Consider the following 23058-nt stretch of genomic DNA (forward strand, 5'->3'; position numbering starts at 1 on the left):
CACACACACACACACACACACACACACACACACACACACACACACACGCGCGCGCAGACAGAGGAGACTAGCAGAACTCACGCACCTCTCCACTCAGCAGTTTAACCTGCAGTATTCATTAAGATCAATCTTAACCATGAACTTCCACACAAACTAAGAAACACAAAAGCAAACAGAAACGCCTCCCAGCAGTCACAGATGACAACTGTAGCAAGCCGCAGACGAGACCTTCTCCTCAGCTGCCGTGGTGGCTGTGGCGAACACAGAGCCCGGAAGTTCGGCTCAACCCTGTTTCTGAAGATTGCTCCTGCACTAGCCCTTTTACGAGTTCACCTTTGGTAGGTTAACGTGGCGTCACTCATTCATTAATCCTATCAGTGTGTGCTGAATGTCATCCAGCACCACATCTCTGGGGTGTGTGTGTGTGTGTGTGTGTGTGTGCGCGCGCGCGCGTGCATGCACACCAAGAGAGATGCGGAGAGATACAACATGTCTTCAACATACGGACGGCTCCAGGGCCAATCACGGGGCTGCTTTCCACCGTGGAGCGCTAATTTACATTTTCAGCAAATGTGTGTGTTCCCCCTTTTCTGTATCCTCACTAGCATTTATGTTTTGTCTTTTTGTCAACTTAAGCAAACATCCTCCTTAATGCAGCCTTGCTGGGGAAGTCGGCACACTGGCTGGCATACAGAAAGCGCTTTATGGTAAATGCTAAATATTTACAGAAATGCCACTTACAATACACGGCATAGTAAGACTGAGTGTTTGCATTTTTCCCTAATCAATCTTCACTTCTGGAAAGAAACAGTGTTTATTGTGGAGCTGAAAACGGACCTCTGCAGACAGGGTGAAGCGGCCTTCTGAGGCTTTGGAAAGGAAACAGCGGGCGTGATGCTGAGCCTTGGGTTCCCCACACTGGATCATTACTGCCACCACCTAGGGCGTTCTCTGCATCCACCAACAGATCCTGATAAAACGACCATTCATACGTACATGTACTAATGCTCTCGGGGAATAAAAACTGGCCTGTCTGATCCAGCTGGCCCCGTAGAAATAAGCAAGCAGGGTGCGGGAGTGGAGATGAAGAAATTGCTGTTACGTGGGTTGCTGACACATCTGATCTGATGTGTGGGGGGATACATGCGTGCATTTGCATGTGCGTGGTGGCCAGAGGACAAGCTCAGCCATCAGCTCACCGATGCCCTCAACACTGTTTTGAAAACAGGGTCCCCCACTGGTGTGGAACTCACTGAGCACACTGGACTGGCTAGGCAAGGAGCCCAGGAACCCTCCTGTTTCTACCTCACCTGCATCGGGATTATAAAACACCACCAGAGTCAGCTTTTTAATGCTTTCTAGAGGTTAAATTCTGGTCCTCACGGCTGCAAGTACTTTACTGACTCAGCCCCCTGCTGGCTCTTGGTTGGTCTGATAAAATCCCAGCAGCTCTTTGGCTAGACTGAACTAGTCATGGCTCCAAGGTCCCAAGTGCCACAACACACCCAGCGTGCATGCTTTTTCTGGAGCAGAGAACTCTTCCGTCCCTAAACAGACAAGTGGCTTTCCTAATATTCAAGCTGGTGGAAAGGAATCATATTGATTCCTACTGAATCCCAAACTATGAATTCTATTCCTGCCCTCGGTTTTTTCTTTTTTGTTTCACTCTGAGGTCAAAAAGCCAACAGAGCTTTCTTCAGATTACTGTGTGTTCTGAACGAGTCAACACTGTCTTAACTCCACAAGTTCTCATCCGCCTCCACGTGCCCTTGTGAAATGTGCTCGGTCATGCATGTTCCCTTAACAAGGGACCAGGTGCAGCTCCTGTTTTTCCGACAAGCCGGTCACACCCTCCGGTGAGACGCTGAGACGACCTCACTCTTCTGTTACTACGGAGCCTGGGTCATGCAGCCCTGCAGGCTCAGTGTTCTGGACCGCTGCCCTTGCACGGCCCCAGGTGCCCGGCCTCACCTGTCCACCAGGGGTGCTGTGTCTTGGACCATCACTGTGGCCGTAGAGTGGGGAACCTTCCCTCACTCTCACAATCGTCAGGAGGAGACCCAAACAGCTGGCCCGGAGAGGGACGCCTCGACTCTCTGTTCCCGGAGGAGCACTGCGCTTCTCAACGCCACACCTAGCGTTCCTATGGGGGTGGCTCCCAGGTCACCTCATAGCACGAACCAAGGACAAGCGAACAGGCTGACAGGAGATGTACCTCAGAACAAAGGGACAGACATCCTCGGGACGTCAAGACCATGATGACAAGAAACAGATCCTAGAAGCAGGTCGGCCCTGTCTGATTCGCCAGCAGACTCAGTCTAGGGCACACATCGCACTTAGTGCTCCTCTGTTTGGTATCACACGACAGGTACCGGAACACTACTGTACATGTAAGAAAACAAAAGGTGACGAGCAAGACTGATGATGACTCACACGTGTGATCTGGTTACAAAAGCAAACTGCCGCCCGCCCCCACCCCACCCCACCCCCACGCTAACGGCGGCAGCTCAATCAATGCAACCAGGAAGGGCCGTGGAATCAATAACCAGGCTCATTTAACAGAATTAAAAGTGGCTTTAGGAAAAAAAAAAAATAAGAAAGCACACATAGCTGCAGTAACTACATCCTTTCGTGTTGCCTAGCAACAAGGTATAAAAATGATATAGAATGTCAGGAACTTAGATTCCCACACGGAAGCAGCGCTCTGCCTCAGCAGTGCCGCAGTGAACTTCTCCCCAACTCCGACTCCGCAGAGACCATTAAAGCTGCATTTTCCATAATGCACTCTCTTAAACAATCATGTGTTTTTGTTAGTGCATTAGAACACCGGTTTACTTAATGACTACCTGGTGGTGACGCAGCCACAGAGAGAAAGGGTCTTTATTCTCTGTGCCTCTGCAGATCACAGGCCCATTCCACGGGCATCGAGGGCCGGCAGCTAGCCAACAGTCTGAATCCGATCAGGGGAGGTAGCAGGAGAGACATGCTTTTGTCGGTGTGTGTTTTGAGGGTGGATGAGAAAGGGAAGTGTTCCTCAAAGTTTTTGTTTTGTTTTTAACACAAAAGAAGTTTCTAGAAAGCAGACCGCTTCGAGGCTCAGAGGCACATCTCAAAACTTGGGAGCGAAGGTATGTCGGCCCAGCAGCGGGCGTTGGGGGGGTTTGGAGCTGATGGGGGGTGGGGTCAGAATGCCTTGTTCTCAGTGGTCCTCCAGCAGTGTGGGCACAGGGAGCCCGCTGCCTCTGTGGCAGCCTGAGCCTCCAGCGAGTAGGAAGAGGCGCAGGTGACAGTGGGTGTCTCATGCAAGGCTCCATTTCATCTTTCTATGACTTTAAGCTCTTTTAACAGGACATTGTGTGATTTATCCGCAGACACTCAGCTAGCAAGCCATAAAGCTGGAATTCAAAAGCTGGTCTGTCTTCAAAGAAACTGCCAATGGGAGGCAATGGTGGCTCTTAAAGATTGCATTTGGGGGTATGTTCTGGGTCGCCATCTTTTAATGTCCAGGGAGCACAAGTGTCTGTGTGTGTGGGGGACCTATTTCCTCTAAATGCGTAAGCAATGGAAACCACCTCCCTTCCCACAAGTCCGCTCCGTCTGCGAACTCTGGCCTTCACGCCTGGGACTTCTGTGAGTTACCGAGTCACTGCTACGCGGAGCTGTTAGCTCCTTTAATACAAGGCTGTGTATTCAATTTTAAGACAGTTTCCTGCTGAAGACAGCACTTGACCAGGAGCTCTCCGGTAACTTCCGATGGACAATGTGTGGGTAAGATAAAGGTCTCTCCGTTTTATCAAATCCCTGGGGATGACTCTGGCATCTATTGGGGAGCACGCCCAGGTCAACCTCACACACTCACAACCCAAGACCTTCCTAATGTACTGGGGGGCCGCTGGTTTTGGTTAAGGCCCTCTGGGATTTGAATCAATAGTGGTACATGTAAAGCCACCTCACAGAGGATAAGTAAGCCAGACCAACTGCCAGGGATGCTAATCTGAAGTGGAGTGCTCAGTGTGAAGAGCAGGTGATTAGAGGCAAGGATAAGGCAGAGGCGCAGAGCACCCTCCTAGTTGCTATGCAACCCCACAAAGTCCTGAGTCTCTCCTCCCCTCCCCCAGCTTCTGAACACACCACACCTGTTCCCTCCGCTCGGAAATCATTTCGACACTTACACTGTCAGCCGGTCACCAAGTATTTATGGAGTACCGCAGGGCACAGAGCAATAAGCTTACTGCTTACTTAAGTCAGGAAGCAAAGGGACAGCAAAGTGCAGGATTAGTCGGGGTACCTGGGCAGACCAGGCCCAAGCGGAGGCTTTAGGCTGCGAATCCTCCGGCTGACAGGGGCGAGCCTGGCCACCTGCGGGCCAGTCTCTTTTGTCAAGCTGCATGGATGCAGCTTCCCATCTCTGCAGGACTAAATCACCTCCAACCTAGTGGGCGAAGGCAGTGACCTCAGAGATGGACACTCTCTGTCCTCAGAGCTCCAGGCTGGAATTCACTCCTTGCTCCTTTGAGAGGGAATGCAGGTAACCCGGCTATGGCCTACCCTCTGTCTCCAAAGCTTGCAAGTCTTCCTCGTGCTGCCTCCTCTCTAGCTTTCCTTCCTTCCACCTCATTTTACTTCTAAGGATCTTTGTGGCTGCACTGCACTCAGAAGACCTTCCAGGACCATCTCTAATTCAGAGTAAGCTGACTAAAGCCCTCGCCTCATCACTGGCATGTATCCATGTGTTCTGGAGACTGGGATGTGGAGAGCACCATTCTGCCCGAGTTTATCTACTGAGATTAATGAAGGGCCATGCACTGTGTGGGTAGGAGCCAGGTACCTCGATAAGTCTATGCCTTCGAGAACTTAATGACCTAAAACAGAGGTGATAAATATGTAAAATACTGGTTGCAACCAGAACCGGCCTTACACCTAAAATCCGATTTGTGGCTACGAAGCTCTTTGATGAAGTGGAAGCTCTTAGTTTCCTTGAAGGCTCAGTTGAGTCGTGTGGTGTTTTTGCCAGAAGCTGGCTTGTGAGTCGGCATGTGACGTTTGGCTGGAGGCTGGCTTCTGAGAGGGTACGCGATGTTTTGCTGTGAGCTGTCTGGTGTGAGGGGTGTGACTCTGGCCAGCTGACAACATCCGTGGGTGAACGCTGAGGAGAGGAAATATACAGAAGCCCACAGGCCCACAGACAGTGAGACATTGCTTTTTGGATCGGCATCGCTGTGCTGGCCCTTCATGCTTCAACACTTGACTTTGCAGAAAGAAACGTTCCGGAGAGCTTCTGGGGTAATCCAACTGAGTCTTGCGGCTTTCACTGACTTGTCGAGATCTTCTAAATTGTGCTGACTCATGTTGCTTCTTGGTGTGGCTTTTGGACTGGACTGCGGGTATCTGGACATGAAGAGTGGACTCACCCCAAGGAACTACTTCTATAAAGGTCTACAGCCCCCTTTAACTAATAATCTTCTTTCTCCCCTACCTCTGGTCAGTGAAGGAAGGGGGACAGAAGCTTTCAGGAACCCTAAATAAAGTAGTTTTGGTGAAAAAAATCTAAGCCTATACTTTGACATCCATCTTTCGAGAACCTCAGACCTTGCAAGACAGGTAAAGAAGGTATGACTAGCTGTGATTTACAGAAGAAAACACTGGGGTAAGGAGGTCTTTTTTGTTTGTTTGTTTTCTAAGGCCATAAAAACAGCAGATTCCAACCAGGGATGCAGACATCAGATCCACCGCTCTTTATTCATGCTTCTTCCAGAGCGGAGGTTCCAGGCGCCACGTTCTCCCTCAGTCAGCTCAGGGCACGGCCCTAATCCACACCGTGGCAGTGACAGGGTCACTGTGTGGCTGAGAAGAACTGGAGGTGTGCTAAAGGGACACCCTGGTTGCAGGTCCCCAGAGTCCTTGCATCCCTACGTGAGAGAGGGTACGGCGGTGCTGGCCTTCTAAGCTGAAATCTCGCTCTGACACTATTTCATTACGTTTGCAACACTCTTATTCTCCCACACAGCTTCCTCACTGCATGCAGACTCCATGAACAGACGCTTCTCTGCTCCACCTTCCGTCTCCCAGAGTTGCCCCCCTGTCCTCTTTCAGGAGGAGACCAATCCCAAGAGACACCGAGGCGACTAGTGAGATGGGCCACCAGTCCTGGTGACCACTGCTGCTTTCCTTCCCACGACCACAGCTGCAGAAGTCGAAGGGGGCTGAGCACCCGCTGGCCCTTCTGGACCCAGCCACGTGGGACTCGCTCGGCCAGCCTCTGGCCACAGCATCTTTTCCACGTAAGGCCCACGAAGCCCCTGGGTCCCCAGGTGCTCAGTGACAACATCCTTCACGACTCTCATTGGCAAGAGATATGGAAAGAGACAGTCACGGATGGAAAGGAAATATGTAAGTGTAAACACATAATGGGAAGTCGAGTGTGTCTCTCTAATTGCCTAACACAATTCCCACGACGTGCATAAATTGCAGTTCCCATTATCAACACCATGAATAATAATCAGTTTACTTTCTCACTCGTATCTAAATATACCTTCTATATGATTTCATCTTTTATGCAGCTGTTTAGAAGCAGAACGCCTAATTACAGTTCCTATTAGTCAACATTAATTTTTTTGCCATGGAGCATATGTAATGAGTGATTTTCCAAAAACAGAATTTTTTAGCATATGGAACAAATTGTGTTATTATTAATGCACTCCCAGATGACTCTGCATTTCAATTCCCTTAATTATTTAGTCATTGCTGATTATGTCTTTTTACCACTCATTATCCCATTTCTTGCAACACAGGCAGTTTATTCATTAAGTGTCAAAATGAAAAGCTTGACCTCCCAGGAAAAAAAAAAAAAAAGATAATCAGGAAAACTGACATATTTCTAGAAGTCTGTGTGTCCCCTCTTGAGCGTTTTTGAGCTGCCTATGCTCCACTCAGGCTTCTCAAGGGCATCCTCAGGCCCAGGTGCGAGAGCTGCAGGCAGAGGAGCCCCGCTATTCACACGAGACGTCACCCGAGATTAGGCTGTGACCTTAGCTGTGTTCTCACTTTAAAGAAAAATCACGGTTTGTGTAGTCGACTGTTAGGTCTGTTTTATTCAAAAGTTAACACGGTGTTTCAAAAATAGCTAAGCAGCGCTGAGAAGCCCAGGACAAGAAACATTTACTAAATTAAAAGAGAACGAGCTCTTAATGAGGATTCATTGTGTCCGCTGGCTGATCCCTCTGACGCCATGAAACCCGATTTTGACCCTGACTATTTAATAAGGCTTGGGTACTGCGCTCTCCATGCAGATGCTGGCTCATTATTTCAGTGAGGTCTGTGTACCCCATCTGAAACCAAATTTACTGCAAAGATAAAATATAGCAAAGGGAAAAAAATGGGAAAGGATAAAATGGCTGAGAATGTGAGGAAGCCAAAGGAGAGGAGGCACCTCGGTTGGTTCCGAGCCTGGTCTCCATCAACGACGTTAATAATGGCTGCCCTACAGCAGCCAGCCCTCGAACGGAACTGGTAAACCTTTCATAAGGCAGATTTGCCTTGTTGCCAAACACGGATGCAGAAGATGGTGCCAGAAATGTTATGATAAAACAGGCAATGCATGACAAATAACCAAAGGTGGGTCCTGAGCCCAGGCTGGATGAGGCTTGCAGTAAAGTGAGGGGCGGGGTCATTTATCTAGAGAAACTCGCCAGAGCGTGGTGGCACTTTCCCTTTGCCCTCTGTGGTGAAGGGAAGAGGGAAAGTTTTTTTTAATTTATTTATTTTTTAATTAATTACAGTTTACTTACTTTGTATCCCCCCTGTACCTCCCTTCCTCTTCCCCTCCCAACCCCACCCTCCCTCTTCCCCACCCGTGTCCCTCTCCCAGTCCATTGAAAAGGGAGGTCCTACTCTCTTTCCCTCTAATCCTAGTCTATCAGGTCTCATCAGGACTGGCTGCATTGTCTTCTTCTGTGGCCTGGTAAGGCTGCTCCCCCTTCACAGGGAGGTGATCAGAGAGCAGGCCAATCAGTTCATGTCAGAGACAGTCCCTGTTCCCGTTACTATGGAGGCCACTTGGATACTGAACTGCCATAGGCTACCTCTGTGCAGGGGTTCAAGGCCATCTCCATGAGTGGTCCTTGGCTGGAGTATCAGTGTCAGAAAAGACCCCTGTCTCCAGACCATTTGCATCTGTTACTGTCCTTGTGGAGCTCCTATCCTCTCCAGGTCTTACTATCTCCCATTTCTTTCATAAGATTCCCTGTACTCTGCCCAAAGTTTGGCTATGAGTCTCAACAAGTGAGGTATCCCAGAAGCAGAAAGACACATAGGGTATATACTCACTCATAAGTGGATACTAGACACATAATATAGGATAAACATACTAAAATATGCACACCTAAGGAAGCTAATCAGGAAGGAGGACTCTGGCTAAGATGCTCAATCCCTATTCAGAAAGGCAAAGAGGATGGACATTGGAGGAGGGAGAAAACGGGACAGGACAGGAGCCTGCCACAGAGGGCCTCTGAAAGGCTCTACCCTGCATGGTATCAAGGCAGATGTTGAGGGGCAGTTTTTAAAAATCTTTGTTTTCTGTTTCCCAGTTCTCCACTTGGCTCCGCCCTATGGTTCTCATCACTGGTGAAATACCCTGCGTTAGCTGTCGTGCCGTCCACCTTTTCTGGAAGAGCAGCACATGAACTGTATCCATTAAAACAGCTGCTTTTATCTGTGCATAGCAGATTCGGGTGGAGACCATTGCTTTGCCTCCTCAAACTTTTTTTTCCCTCCCTTTTTGGATGCCTTTGCACACCTACCCTCCCAGACAACCATACTGCTGTGTGAGCAGACACTGAAGTATGTTCTGTGCAGTGAAACCTTCCTTCAGCGGGTTTTGTTTTATATGGAGGTCTGTGTTTATGTATCCAGGAAGTAGGCCACACGAGTTCCCTCTGGGACTTACAAGCACTCCCCTCCCCGACTTCCCATTACACAGCTCTCCTAGTTGCATGCCACCGTTATTCTGACTCAGTGTTTTCAAGTGTGGGGTGGACAGAGGCAGGGAGGCTTCCACAGGCCCTGAGACTGGGGTCTTGCCAGGGCATCCTTCTTAAACATTCTGGTCCACTCCCCCGGGAAGGTAACACACAGTGCACAAACACCACCCTTTTCCACGGAGTAGCATGTTCAAGTTCCTCCTGTCCTCCCCCGGCGAGGCAGGCTTCCATCAGGGTCCCTCACAATGCATGGCCGGTACTCCTCCTGCTTCTGCATGCTGGGACCAAGGGGAGAGGAGTCCCACCCAGGCAGGGGCTCCTAGCTGTTTTTCACCTCCCTCTGTAGTAGAGGGATGCAGTTCTCCGGGCTGTCCTTCCTGTCCTTCCTGCAAGCTGAGGCTCTGATGGGGAGGGGAGGTGGGACACGGGGCTCCTTGGATGGTCCCAGGTCCCAGGATCTTCCCAGGTCTCCCCTCCAGGTGCCCGGTAGAGGCAAAACCTGCCAGAGGGGGCCAACCTTCCGGCATGAATGAATGTGACCCCATACTGGACCTTCACCAAACATTTCAGAGTTTTCAGCTGGGTTTCTCATCGGCACGGAGGCCTTGATTATTGTCCCATGTAAGTGAGCGTCGCCCAAGTCCTGCTTTGTCCTGAAGACCCCAGCTCCACCCCATAGCTCGGGCTGCCTGCTCTGCAGCTTGAGCTCCTGTGAGCTTGGTAAAAATCATTAACACGCTGGTCCTCTGATTTTTGTGTGTTTGTTTTCTTCACAGTGGGATTGGTGCTCCTACAGGTGGTCGGCTCAAAGCCAAAATATTACTAATATTTCTGGGAGACCCTCACCAAGGTCTAGGCAGTTTGAGCTGTAGGCCTGGCAGGGACATGCTGAACATTGTTGTGTCAGAAAAGGAAGTCAATAAGAAGATGCTCCTTCCAATATCCACACGCTTCTTTTCATTTTCAAAGGAAACATAAGTTAACAGTATAAACTGCTCACAGGACCCCCACTGGAGGTAAAGACGAGCTTGGTGCCTTCAGACACCTCTTAGTTCTTCCTCCGAAGACATGGATTTTCTACACATAAAATTCCACTTCCTCCTTAACAGACAAAAAGCCACGGAGCGTCTATCAGGCACATGGTCCACCAGGGGGTGTAGTCTGCAATGATTTCCTCCACAGTTGCTCAGTGCATGGACCTAACTGTGGTTCCAAAAACTGCTTTGCACAGTGACTTATAACATCCTGCTGCTTTACATTTAACTCCAAGAAAGGCCATTCTTTATGTTTTATTGTTTGACAAGCAACTTCTAATGATTTCTAATACTTCTGTTTTACAAATTAATGCCAAGCTGTAAAAAAAAAACAGGCAGGTTCCTTAGAGAAGTTTGCTATAATCAGTAATACTTCAGCAAATAAAAAACCCAGCAAGTATCATACGATTGCATTTTCTAGACTGAGATTTCTTAAAGTCAGCCTCGTTTCTAATAAATCTAAAAGCAGTCATTTTAACAGTAAGGATGATAGCAGCAAATAGCCCTCAGCTCTGAAAGAAAACGTTCATTTTTGTCACCGATTTACAGACTGGTTCACCTCCAGAAGTGCATGGAATGAATGAAGACATGCTGAGGACATGATGATCCACCGGGACAAGCGAAGGTTCATCTAGGAGATGTTCCAGCCATATGCAGAGTGACGAGAACAATGGCTTTCCCCTGAGCACGCCGCACCACACTGCAACCTACAGTGGCTCAAAGCCACGTGAGCAGCAGAGCTGCCGAAGGCTCAGGCTCAGGCTCAGTGGGAAATTCTTACCCTGGAGCCACGGAAACCTGGGTTTCTGCCCCACTGGCCGCTCGGTGTCTCCTTACTCTCTGCCTTACTTTCTCCTCTCCCTGAAGAGGAAGACCACCGCTATCCAGTGTCCTCTTCCTGGGTGTGATACAGGCAGGATCATTTGCCACAGAGCTCAACAGACAGCAGTACAACCCAGGCCACGGCACAAAACAGTCTGGCATTTGAAGGTGTGTCACTAAGTACCTGCATTTGAAGGTGTGTTGCTAAGTACCTAGTTATGTGTGCTCCAGGCCGATGTACAGGGGCGGTCAAGGTGTCTCTATGCTTGCAAGACCCCTTCATGTGCTGGCTGATGGAGCCAAGCCTCTGCCTAAACCTCACTTAGCAGCTCCCCCACCCCATACAGAAGCAGCTAATGCAGCCATGACACATCTTTTTCAGGGTGAGGGGAGTGATGGAGACCAGATCCAAGAGTCCTGAAGAACTTCCACAACAATCAATTGGATGTTTTAAAAACATGTTTGGTTTTTTTTTTTTTTTGTTTGTTTGTTTGTTTGTTTTTAACATAGTTGAGTTGTTCCTCAGTAGCCACTGGGGATTGGCCCCCTAAAGGCATGCAGATCTTTAAGTGCTCAAATCCCTTGTGTAACAGTTTTTGTACAACACCCTCCCATATGGATTACGTCACCTCTAGATGACTATAATATCTGACACAAAGTGTCAGGTCATTCTATTGAAAGCTTTGGGGAGTAACGACAGGGAACAGGTCTACGCATGTTACGTATGGCCATGGCCATGGCAGGTCTACCTAACATCATGGCTCACGACTGAGACAGGAGGCCCTGGGACGCCAAACACTCATTCCCTGAGAGCCCAGGACCTGTGAAAATGTGGAGGCCACAGGGGCCACCCCCACAAATCACCCACATTCAGTGAAAGCGCTGGTGCATGGGAATTCAAGTGGTGGGGTTTCTCTCCCGAATCCTTTCTATTCTCCATGCACGTGGCGGTGGGTACAGGGGGCTGGCTGCACTCTGGTGGTATGGAAGATCCCCAGGCTGCACAGTGGGAGAGCCACGGTTAAACCCTGCCTCTCTCCCTCCACCTGGGTGACACTACATGAGCGAGTACAGTCACGAGTGAAACACTCCCACAACCGCCCGTTAAGCTGGGCTGCAGGGTCCACAGGTCCAATCATGGAGCTCATACAGTCCCCGAACTTAGATTTTAAGGAGGAGTTTACTTAAAAATATTGACTTGACAGGGTCCTTTCATGTTTAGGGGTGAAAGGTCCAGAACATGTCGTCTGAAGGCCCGTGAGTTTTCCTGACACTAAGACACTGGGCTTTGGGAGGGGGTAGATGGAGGGATGATCAAGTCCCAAATGATGGCTTATCTCATTTCCTAAATATTCCTTCTAACTGACTCTTTTGTTCTCTGCCATTTTCGGTGACTTTCCTTCAGGGGCATGTGATTTTTGCTTTTGGTGTTGCACACACTTTAAAAACACATGACTACACAGAGGGGCCCTGTGGCCCTCCGGGGCTGACCCTCTGTCCCTTGCTTATTTTTAACAAGTCTCCCTTTGTGCTCTTTTGTTCTGAAGTGATTAATCATTTCACTACCCAAGGGCTGCTGGCAATCTTTCCAGATGCCTCCAGCTCCCATGACCCCTCCCCCCTCTGCCAGCATCAACACTTGTCTCTAACCTAGGAACCTGCCCTGGGGTCTTTACTCACACACCGTGGGTGCTTCCTTTCAGAAAACAATAACTAGCTCCATTTTCATCTCTTGTCCTTTTTCCCCCTTAGAGTTCACAGCTCATTCTGCATTCTGCCCAGGGGGTAGTGATGACTTCAGTGAGCAAACAAGGAAATGGAAAGTTAAAACAAAACAAACAAACAAATAAAAAACCAAGATGATCAGGCTTGTTCTGTAGAGCAGAAGGGAGATTTTTAATCTTCCTGTCTAAAAGAGACCTGTTGCTGCTTGGTTTCTGGGTGGTATCTTTCTCATGTCCCATGAGGCCTGTGGTTTCTTTTCTCCTTCTTCCCTTTTCCTTGGGTGAGCTTCAACAGTCTAGAGATGCTCTGTATTCCATGAAGCGCAGCCTTGTCCTCACCAGGTTCCTAATCTCTAATATGGTTTCCTGAGACATAGCTGAGGCAGGATTGGGGGAGTAGGGGAGGTTGGGTGCTTTGAAAGAAATGTTCAATATCGATCTCAGCTAACTTTAAACCTTAAAAAAAAAAATCTCTTTTGTCCTCTTACCAGTATATACTGTTAACATGAGTTTTTGAAGCATATTTTAAGAAATAACCCAGCATACTAGTTAATCCTGGGGAGGGGAACGCTAACCCCAGAGAGTAGGCATGTGTACTGAAAATGTATTCTGAGAATGTTGATCAGGATCAAATGCCAGGATGATTTAAAGTATGTATACTAAATCTGTGTTTGCAAAGATTTACAAGTAGCCACGGCCTGGATTGCCAACAGCATGTTGGTCTGAAGTTTTTTTGTCTTTGTTTTAAACATAGGGCCTTGTGCACGTGAGGCCAGGAGCGAGCTGTGCCCCGGTCCCTCTGGTCTAAATATTTTAAAGCCAACCTCAGAAGCCTAATCAGTATTTGTAGACAGACACTTGAATGTGAGAAAATACAGCTCTTTATATATTAATTTAGTGGAACCAAACAATCTCTATTCATTTAGTTACCATAAAAAGGTCAAGGCATTATGATGAAAGTTTTGTTAATAAAAAGTTCTATCACTATAAACAAGGAACTGCCCATCACTTCCTAGAAAATTCCCTGGAGAGAAAATCCTTTCCAAACCAACTACCTGAGGCATAGGAAGTTCACTGATTGATCCTCAGTAACCAAAGGCTTCAAGGAAGGTAAATTTACTGAGAGTATGATACCGGCCAGAAAATGGAGGTGCTGAGCACAACAGTTTTCTTGAAGTTCTAAGGCACAAATAGGACCAGAAATAGAGCCATGAGCAAATGAAAAGAAAAAGGCTTCACGTTCAATAAAGCATTTAATTCAGAATGTTAAATAAACCCAGCACAGTGCTACCTGTTTGGAAATCTGGGTCTGTGAGAACAGCACCTTAGAAACTCAGAACAAAAGAGTGTGCGGAGGTGCCAGGCATGCGAGGTCTGACCACGGTTTTCTCAGCATTTCCACTTCACAGAATCCAATGAACACAAAAAGAAGGTATCATACATCAAGTCAAAATTAGCAGAATTTACAAAAGCGCATGAATATAAGGACAAAGGAAGAATTAGTTTTCTAAGTTTGTAGCTTCAAATGAGCTAAATACCCCTAAGATTGGACAGGTAAAGAATTATGCCTTATTCAGAATATGTAATGGTTACTAGGATAGAAGCTCTCAATTTTCAAGTCCTCTATCTCTTCTATCTTCAAGCTATCATTATCTATGTTAGAAATTATTTTTCAGAGATCTGTGTGCATACAATGGTAATTTGCAGCAAATCAATGTAATTCTACAACCCTCAATTTGGAAAAAAAAAGTAATGGAGAACACTGTGTGGTTTTCATAATAAATACAAGTTTTAAATGTGTGCCTTGAGCTGATCGCTCTGGGTGGATATTTTAATTTTTCCAAGAGATGCTTTGCATAGACCACATTAGCAGTGAAATCGCTTTGACTTGCAGCCCGATTCCATAGTAGCAACATGCTAATTAACCAAATTATCCTTGCAAACTTATTATCTTCATTTTTTCAACTTGTAAAATTCATTATCTATCAAAATGAAAAACCCCATCTTATAAAAGACAATCAAGACACAAGCGGCAGATACAAAAGGAGCCTGGGCTTTCCCTGACATTCCGTGTGCCTCAGTGACAGCCAGATTCCTTTCCATTTCTAACCACTGACAGGTAAATTTTCATCTCTCTCGCATTACTGTTCAATGTATGTTTTATGTTGATTCTTTTGCATACAGTGCTGTTGCTAGCCCTTACAGAAGCAATCATTTAAGGAGAAAAAAAATCACCTCAAACACCTTTGCTATAGTGCTGGAAGACCACAAGGTGAAGAACAGGAACAAGTAAAAACACAGGGTGAAGTCATTCATCCATCCATCCATCCATCCATCCATCCATCCATCCATCCATCCATCCATCGGCTCAGCATTTATTAAGCATCTCTTATGGGCTGTTCTTATGGCCAGCCCTTCAAGATAGATGGCCCAATGAGAGATAAAAGACTACCATGTAACCAGTATTATAATATGAATGCAGGTTCCTGGGAACACAGACTAGGAACCTCTATCTCAGACCTAGGGAACAAGGAAGGTTCCCAAAAAGAGTCCTATGTCAATTAAAAAGGAGTCAGTCAGCCAACTTTGTGGCCTGCTTTGTGGCAAAGCAGGACCCAGGGGCCAGAGTTGGTGACACTCTTGCAGAAAAGGAGTTAAAATTTGGAGTACAGGCTGGGGAAACATGGCTAGAACAACTAGGAAGAGAACTACAAATTGCATACAGAAATCTGACTGTCCTGAGCTTGGGAGAGGCTGGTAAAATGTATGCTTTGGAAAGCTGGTTCTGTCTGCACTGTGGAGAGCTAGTTGGAGGGGGGATGGATGGCAAAGATCAGTGGACAGCCTTCTGGAATAGTCTAGGGAGAAAAGGATGGTGCTGACGTGGACGATAGAGAGAATAGGCCTGTCTGAAGAAATAAGAGTTGACAGGCTTGGGGAAGAACTGGATGAGATGATGGCCAGGATAATGTTGAGAGAGAAGAGAGAGAAGTCAACAGCCTCAGCAGCCACATGATAGCGAGAATTCACACTGGAGGAAAATACGGTAGACAGGTGGAAATAGGGGCAGCTGGACAGGTGAACACAAAATTCAGGAAACAGAGCTGGGTTCAAGGCATGAATCTGACACATACCAGCACTACGGAAGCTTTTATCAGAAGCCAAGGAATAGCAGCATGCAAGAGAGAACTTCAGAGAAGAATGGGAGGGGGTAACCTAAGGATGCCAACATCCCAGACAGATGCATGAAGGGAGGACCACAGAGCTGGGAGGCCGCCTACAGGGTCCAGTGGGGAGAGATGCCAGACAAGCACCCTTTTTGTGCTGTGGAGAGCATCACCCCTGTGCCTCCTGATGAGCATGTTCGGGCTCATGACCTTCTCAGGACACGGTGATTTACAGGTACAGTAGGTGAAAGCCAGGCAGCAGAGGGGTGAAGGCAAAATGGAGGTAATGCTGATGACAGACTGACCTACTCAAGAGGGAGGGAAGGAGGAGCCCCAGGGAATGCAGCTCCGGAGAAAGCCTGCTTCTTCTCTATGGTCTTTGTTGTTGTTGTTGTAGGATGGAAATATTTTGGAATGTGTCCATGTGTACTCTGAGCACAGGAAACGAGTAGAGAGACAGTGGTTACCAGGCAGTGGAAACACTTGCTCGCCCTTGAGTCAGCTTCGGGGGAGGATGGGACCGGGGAGATGGGCGAGGGCTGGTCCCAAGTGGGAAGAGAGTGTGGAGAAGGAAGGAGGGTGAAACGGATGAGTGTAAGTATCTAGTATCAGCAGCCTGGATTACAGCGCTCCAGGAAGATGGGGTCTCCACCGGGGTCACTCACAGCTGTCTTGGTGCCCAGAACCATGCGAAGCTGCAGACAGCCAGTCCCAGGACACCCGAGGGAAACACCAGTTGGCCAAGTGCAGGGAATGTGACACTTACGAAAGTGAGGGTGGGCACAGGAAGCCGAGATGGCCCAACCCAACCAGACATTTTCAAAGCTGGCCACACTGAACAGTTCTTCCGCATGAAAAGCTTATTCCTCACAGAGAGCACGGCAGATAAGGGTGCGACATCTAAAGAGATACAGAGCATCTTCGGTGACAAGAAAAATGTTTCGAAAGCGCTTCCTTGGCAACGGGGGTTAAAGTCAGTAGCAGAGTGCTCCTTAGCCTGTATAGGTCCCTGGCCTCTATCCCAAACACCCTTGCTCCAGAATGGATCCCTCAGAGAACAGAGGGTAAAGGTTGAGAAAATTTGCTGATGAGGACAAGGTAAGGCCACTAGATGCTGTGAATATCATGCTGCCAGTGAGCTCTAGTCGAGTTGCTTGAAGGAAGAGAACACTGAAAGGCTATTGTAATCCTGCCCCGGAAGGCAGGTCCAAGGTAAGCCAGAAGACCACCTCCTGCTGCCTGGCATAAAGCCCACAGTGCAGCCTGCACTGCCAGCTGCTGGAGAGGCTACTGCTCCATCCACAGACCTGAAGTAACCCAGCAGCAAAGGCCGGCGGGGATGTGGATCCAGCATGCTGGTCCAGCTAGCAGCAGGACCTGCCTGAGAAAATGGCCTGACCTTCCTGTGGCCACATGGTCTACACACTAACACAGGCAGTGATTCCGGGGGTAAAGAACCTAGCGATCCCAGGGATCTGGGCACTAACGGTACGAGGACAGGGCTGGGTGACTTTTCTTGAAGACCTATTTGCAAGGACCAGCTCTTCGGTGGGATGTCTAGGTCAGAACTGAACATGCCAGGCAGAGACAGAGTAGGCCACAGATGGGGGCTCTTTATGTTGGAGGTTGTCTGACGCTCAGTTTATTCACACACAGATACTCCCCAGATCCTTTTGCAAGCAAGTGTGATCTTATCTGCCTCCACATTTTAAGTGCTGACGTCACTCTGGCACATAGTTTCTTGTGTAGAAGCTTCTTCATTAGGAACCTAAATCTTTTGATGACTTAAAACACAGTAACCCTAAAGATAATTTTCTATGTTTTAAGTTTAACAAACCTTTATTTATTAACTTATTCGTTTGTCTGTGCGCCGTGTGTGTGCCTGGTACCCATGGAGACCAGAAGAGGGCACCCGATCCCTTGGGAAGGAGTTACTGAGCTGCCATGTGGGTGCTGAGCTTTGCACTCAGATCCTCCAGAAAAGCAATGAATGCTGTTAACCAATTTTGAACCACCTCTGTAGCCCCTGTTATAATTTTCTCACAGTCTGGTGGACATATATAGTTAGTAAACATACGCATGTTCTTTACTACACGCAGAAATCATGAAAAACTGAAACGAGGAGCCACAGAAGTGGCTGAGTGGTGGACTGCTGGCCTAGCATTGCGAGGCCCTCGGTGCCAGCCCCAGCACCTTAGAAGTCACACTGGAGAACAGCACACAGTGACCGCACAGTGAAAACAGGGCATGTGGATTAGCGGTGCAGCTGGTGGCGGGTGCAAGGCCCTGGGTTCCCTAGCAGTACAATATGGCCGGCAATGTGCAGTCCCGTGGGCTGGACAGAGGAGGCCAGCAAGGCCACCACCTCGCAGCCGCACCCCAGCTCCTGCCCCCTTGTTCTGTGCCACTGGGGCTGGACTGGGCAAAGCCACCCGTCAAGAGTGCCGATTCTGAAAGGAGCCCACTTCCCCTCCGGCTGTCTCCACCCACTGAGCCAGGTGCTCAGGTGCCCAGGACACTGAGCGCACCGACACTTCCGCAGCACGGATGGCACAGCGTATAAATGGAGGCCTTTCGACGCTGCTGCCATTTCTGCAGCACAGAGACTCCCAAAGCATGTCACAACAGCCGCACAACACCACTGCAAATGTTGACACTCATGAGCAGGCTTCCCCTGCTAGGACGGAAACTAAAACCTCACTGCCGACACTTTCCTGGTCTCCTCACTAACTCTACCATCCTGCAAAGGACCCCGAGATTGCTAACTGTGCAGCGGACAAGGAAGAAGACTGAATGCTGAGGCAGGAGTATTTCAGAAGGAGCTTCTGTACCTTAGGGTTCTGTGGCTGTCACCCCAGAGCCCGCGGGGCCAGACCCACCTCTCTTATGGAGACGGAACTCCTTAGACTCACAGCCTAGCATGTGGAGCGTGGCCAGAGGGACCCGCATCAAGTGACCTGGCACCCGGGGCAGGTGGGAACGCAGCCCTTTCTACGGGGTTTCTGGTTTCTATCCAATGCACCAACCGTGATTTTTTTTTTAAATTAAGAATGTATCGATAGATGTAGAGTGAAATCTAAACACGTGCAGTTTCTGTCCTTAATATTCAGATAGCCAAAAGCGCGAAGAAAGCATAAAATACAACACTATGAAACGGCCTAGTGTGTTCTTGGGTAAGATGATAGGTTTGGCTTAGTGAGCTCTCTCTATCAGCATCGCGCTTCTCTTGGCTTACTTTCCTATAAGAAGTAACGGACTGTTACTACTGGGCAGCTCTCCCTGGGCTGATTTTTTTTTTTTTTTTTTTTTTTTTTTTTTTTTTGTCATTGGTGGGCTTCAGTTTGTCATGAACCAGATCTTTACTGTTAGAAACAAATGATAAATAACTGTAAGAGAAACAGTACAGGCTTTTATAAAAAGCCGCTCTGGCCTGCAGAGGAAGAGATGTGACCCCAACAAGCCATCTCTTTGTTTCCCACGTTCCAGCAGGCACAGAGCAGCTAACGTGTTTTCATCTGGGGCGAGGGGCACGGAGACGTCTGAGCACAAGGCCTCTCTTGTCTCACCAGGCAGAGCCTGGCTATGAGACAGGCTGTGATGACGGGCAAGCCGTATGACACGCTTACCACACACAAACCTCTCCAGTGAGGCTGCGCAGCGCCGGCTTTCGGTCTGGGGGGAGCTAAGGGGGAAATGGCTTCCCTGTACTCGTCTGGAGCTGTTCCCTTATAATCTCAGGAAACGGATCACGAGTGTCAACAAGCAGCACTTACCCCTTTCTCGTAAACAGCAGTACGCAGCCCTATGCAACTCTGTAGGGCGCACACTGGAGCTAAGTCAGTGGGTGCAGGTGACCGGCGGGAGCGGGATCTGTCCAGGAGCTACACTCAGGTGATCTCTAAGGGCAAGCCGGGCCCCAGCGCCGGCCCCTCAGTCGTCCTTAAGTGGCACAGCACTTCGTGGGGTGCCTTCAGCAGAGCGTGACCTAAAACCTTCTTGCATAAAACTCGTGTATCCTGGATCCCAGCCCTGTGCTCCTTCCATTATGCTGTAAACGGCTTTTATTGACTCAACAGATGTAAATGCCACTGTATGTTGATGGACGAGGCTATGAAAGGCACCGAGGTGTTGTGGGTGCCCCTTGAACCTTCAGGGGAGTGAAAGTCCGACCACTTTCACAACTGTGTACCACGCGCCTATGTCAGCCACAAGGCCTCACTCAAGGCCTTGTGGCCCATCTCCACAGAATTCCGTGGTAATTTCGCTCTCGGATAAGAGAATTCTGTAATTACACACAGATTTATTAGGTCCCAGGATTAAAATTCTCTGAGTAAGAATAAAAAGTAATTATACCTTAGAATGCATTGTGATATTCAAATGATGCGAAAACAGCCACTTCAGCAAAAAAATAAAAAAAGGGAGAAGAAGCAGAAGTTAAAGGCGTCACTGGCAGTGTGAGCCGTCAACCTGTGTGTGTTTAACGCGTGGACGCACGGGCCAGCCCTTTCCCTGCCCTGGTTACCTTCCCCGGAGCGCTGAGACTGGCCCTGACGCCCGTCATTCTGAGATTCTCAGGGCTGCATGTCCACTCCTCACTTCCGTTTACAGGTGGACCTTCCCGTCCTGCGCCTTTCACACTCTGGCTGTGGCTCCCAGCCCCTCTCCTGGAAACGTGGGCTGCATCTGTTAGCTCAGCTGTCTGCTGACAGCTGCCCCACCCACATGCTGGTCTCTGTCACGTCGTGGATGCCCCGAATGCTCTTCACCTCGCCTAGTCTGTCACTGGGTCCCTCTTTCCCCCCCGACCCTGAGGCAGGAGCAATCCTAAGTGCTGCTGTGGCTCGCCTCTGAGACTGGCCTCCAGGTAGCTCTCCTCTGCATGCTTTCAATGGCCTCCGCCTTTCTTGTCCCCTCCTCATCCCTTCACTCCATCCTCCATGGCTGTCGGAATATGGAACTGAAATGGTCAATGTGACCAGCTCACCCTCCACACCAACCCCCTGGCTCCCTTCCACAGGGCCTCAACATGCCCGAGAGGCAAGCACTGGTTCCTCCTACCTCCATCTGCCCATTCTCTGGTCACTTCACCTACCTTGTCCTCACCAGGCTCTGACAGACTCTGCCACTTCCTTTGCTTTGGGGCCCTCATCATGCCTCAGTCAATGTCCTGTTTCTCTCCTACCTACCAGTCGCTTCCTTAGTGAGATCAGCCGTAACCACAAGAAAGGACATACAGCATATGGTAGGGTAGGGTCACAGAAATCCCTGCAAGTCTGTCACAGCTACTTCCTAAGTGGACCTCGGAAACGTCAGTATCGACACTGCCCACTAGGCAGATGGTCCTACCAGGGCCGGAGGCCGTGCCTACTCAGTCTACCACTGTTTGCCCAGTTGCCTTTCCACACAGAAAGGACATGAGAACTCTGTCAACATTCTAACACATTCTGGGGGCCCTCTGCTTCCTGCACAAGAGAGTATCACCCCTTAGATAGCACGGCCTCAAACCAGTACTCCCGATGACCTTGGCCACATCCGGTTTCCCTGAGTGAGTCACACAGCAGAGAGGTTATGAGGAAAATTGGGCTTTATAAAGACTATCCATGGAAACCAGACATCAAAAGACCCACCAACCACATCCATGACTCACAATGACCACACTGCAATGGCTCTTGGGCTTCTCCTTTGGAGGCCCTCACTCATTTCCTTGCTCATGGGCTGTCAACTGGGGCCACAGTCTGGGAGGGACAGATACACAGAAGTATTGGAGCTGTGAGTCAAAAGGAGCACGGCGCTTATGTCTGGGGGAGACGGTACATGTCAGGAGAGGGGGAAAGATGACGGTAGAGAATCACCAACCGAGTGAGGCGAGGGACAGCAGGAAAACCCGGGGCCGCTGGCGACACAGCACATCCCCGTGACTCCTCCATCATCAGCTCACTAAGGACACCTGTGGGCTGGGGGTTGGTGTAAAAGACACCCCCCCCACAGGACTGGTACCACAGCTGCCTCCTCTAGTACTGGACTTACAGATTTTGAGAGGAGGAGAGCTTAAATAGTCCACTATCTTCTCCCACAGTCCCCACGTCAAGCCCAGTGAGCACACGGACGGGAACTTCGAACTTCAGCCTCGTCTGTGGGCGCCAACCCAGCTGCTCCACAGCGCCAGCCTTTCTCCCTGGACCACACCTGATGGGAGGAGGCCTGAGGCTGTGAATCAGTGATGTAGGAAGGTAGGAGTTGGATAGCTGAGGGCATGAGGCTCTCGTGAAAGCTTCAAACTGGACTGAAGGAATCTGCCTTACTTCAATGAATTTCAATTTCCTTAAAGTATAACTTTTGATGTATAAATTATTCAAGTCCTTCTTTCAACTTCAAGCCTTGTCTACAAAGAAAAACCAAAAGGCCAGGGCTGAGCATGGAGGATGGGTGATTCGGAGAATCCCAGCAAATGGGCAGTGGGCAGATCTGTGGGTCCCAGGCCAGCCTGGGAGACCCAGTCAGGAGCAAAAGGAAGAAGACAAAGGAGAGGGTATCTCAAATGCCAAATTTCTTCAGACTAGATACAAGACGGTATAAGGAGACAAGTCTAATCACAGTAAGGGAGAGTGGCATACGAACACAGGCACCACAAGCAACCAAAGGGAAGTGACACAAAATGGAGGATTTAGCCCCAACGTGAAAGAATGCTGGAAGACTAAACTAGGAGAAGTTTATCAGCCTCATATACTATCCACTGTTTAATGTGAAACAAAAAAGATAATATAGATTTTCTTAAATAAAACATGGACTCAACATAATTAAAGGTCATAAATGAACCTTTGGGCTTTGATCAGTTTTCTTCAGAAGTAAAAAAAAAAAAAAAAAAATCATGAATTAAAAAAAAATCTAACTTTAGTTATTCTGACCAATTTGTTCAAAAAGATTAGTGAAATAACATTTTTTCAGGAGGAAAAATATCCTGTTTTTGAAAACAGTTTGTAAAGGTAAACATTCTAATTCAAGCGATTATATAATAATATGTTATGTGTTGGTCATTCATATGAAGGCATGCAGGGGCCTCAAAAGGTGGAAACACATTCATGTTCTCCTCCTTCCAGGGAATGACCACAGCATCTGGTGTCATTTCTTTGGGGGTTTTGCCCAGTGTGGCATCAGTGTTTCGAGAACTGTACATTTTCAGGTTATCTCCCTGAGAAGACTCTGAGGGAAGAAAAGCTCTGGGTTGGTGATGAGTTCTCGAGGATAAGTTGGAACACTCGGGAGACTACTGACACCAAGCAGGAGCCCAACTCCATCTGTGTGAGAGAGTGCACATAGATGGAAGGCGGTGGGA

General features: G+C 48.6%; 1 protein-coding gene across 5 annotated transcripts in view; it reads right to left on the reverse strand.

Moving 5' to 3' along the window:
- Positions 1–23058, reverse strand: part of Aff3 (ALF transcription elongation factor 3) — a 434549-nt gene that overhangs the window by 184560 nt on the left and 226931 nt on the right. The gene's annotated exons all lie outside the window — the stretch shown is intronic.

This window comes from Psammomys obesus, unplaced genomic scaffold (genome assembly GCF_907164565.1).
Source record: "Psammomys obesus unplaced genomic scaffold, mPsaObe1.curated_primary_1811, whole genome shotgun sequence".
Taxonomy (NCBI): Eukaryota; Metazoa; Chordata; class Mammalia; order Rodentia; family Muridae; genus Psammomys; species Psammomys obesus.